The following is a 1,760-nucleotide window of genomic DNA, read 5'->3' on the forward strand; positions in this document are numbered from 1 at the left end:
GTTGTTGTTGTGAATGAGGGGGCAGCATGACGTCATTAAGCCGATGTCAACAGTGCTGCAGCTTCTGGACCAGTGAAGGCGCTTCATCAGCAGCACCCTCGGACCCCCCGCTCGGGACCACCATGCGGACAGGCTGGGACCAGTGACCGGAGCCGGACCGAGGACTCTCTGGAGGATCCGGTGAGTTTGAGGAGCGGCTCCTGCAGCCGCATGTGTCCGTGAGAGGGTGTCTCCGAGGCGGCTCGGCGCTGCTGCTGCTGCCGCTGTTGTGTGTGAGTGTGTGTGTGTGTATGTGTGAGTGGGTCGGTGTGTTTACACCCCCGGGGCCTGACACGGGGCCGTGCACGCGCCTCCGGTCATCGTGCATGGCAGCTGTGGGTCTGGTAACGGCGGCGGGACCGGGTCTCGGCTCCCGGGGCTCGAGGACAAAGGAGGCGGCCGCCGCTCCGCCCTCAGCCCGGGAACAAAGCGCTGAGCGCGGCTGCAGGAGCCGCCGCGATCCGCTGCGGTCCGACGGAACCAGAACCCCAGAACCGTTCAGAACTCGGCTCCGAGTCAAGCTGCTTTTTTTTTAAAAGGCTCGGATGTGGAAGGCGTGCGCGTGTCGTGCACACGCCTTGCCTTGAATGGATGAGCTCTTTGTTTAAGCAGAAACTCCTCCATCTTCTGGAAACACCTCCAGCTTTTCTCCACACGGATTAAAGTGTCTGAAAACCCGGATTTAAAGGTCCTCACGGCAACAACAAACAAACWAATAAACAAACTAAAACAATATGAGGCACGTTTGAAATAGTTTACTGCAGTTGTTCTCCGGGTCCGGTTCTGAAATGAGGGTACGCAGTCAGTGTAAACAAAGCACCAAGGTGAGCCCAAAAGCCACGTGGAAGCTTGAGTCACGTGACTGGCCTGTGTGGAGTCTGTAGGTAAACAAACTTATCACAACTGGACAGGAATGAAGTAAAATAAGAATAGATCTGCTGCTAAACCTGATGGAAAAGAAAAATAATGAGAAAAACAACTTGTTTGAGCAGTTTTCAATCACCTGGTAAACACATTGTCCATAAGAAACAAACTCTGCATGTTTAGTTTTTAGCTTCATGATTTGTTTGTTTATTTTTTTTGTCCAGTCATTTTGACTTTGCTTTGACTTTTTTTGGTCTCGTGTTGGTTTACGGGGAGTCAATTAAAATTAAATGTTAAATAGTGTCGCCAACACATTTTCATTATTTAGGTCATTTTCTGAGTGTAAAATCCTAGAAAAAAAAACTAGCTAATATTTTATGTTTTGTTAATTTTTACTAAATATTAAATTTAAATTGTTATGTCTAAATGTTAATCCTAAATCTAAATTTAAAGTTAAATCGTAAGTGTTAAAGTTTATTTCAGAATGGAATGCAGCGGTTGCCTTTCGTGCACGGCTATTGTTTTGATGTCATCATTCTGAGACAAAAACAAATGCTAACTCTGCTAACAATGCTTATTCTACTAACACTGCCAATTTTGCTTATTTTCCTAACAGTGCTAATGCTGCAAAAACTTGTAACACTGCTCATTCTGCTAACGCTGCTAAATTTGCTAATGCTGCTAAATTTGCTAATGCTGCTAAATTTGCAAACGCTGCTAAATTTGCAATCGCTGCTAAATTTGCTAACGCTGCTAAATTTGCTAACGCTGCTAAATTTGCAAGCTCTGCTAAATTTGCTAACGGCGCTAAATTTGCTAACGCTGCTAAATTTGCTAACGCTGCTAAATTTGCTAAT

Source organism: Austrofundulus limnaeus, unplaced genomic scaffold, assembly GCF_001266775.1.
Source record: "Austrofundulus limnaeus strain Quisiro unplaced genomic scaffold, Austrofundulus_limnaeus-1.0 Scaffold85, whole genome shotgun sequence".
Lineage (NCBI taxonomy): Eukaryota > Metazoa > Chordata > Actinopteri > Cyprinodontiformes > Rivulidae > Austrofundulus > Austrofundulus limnaeus.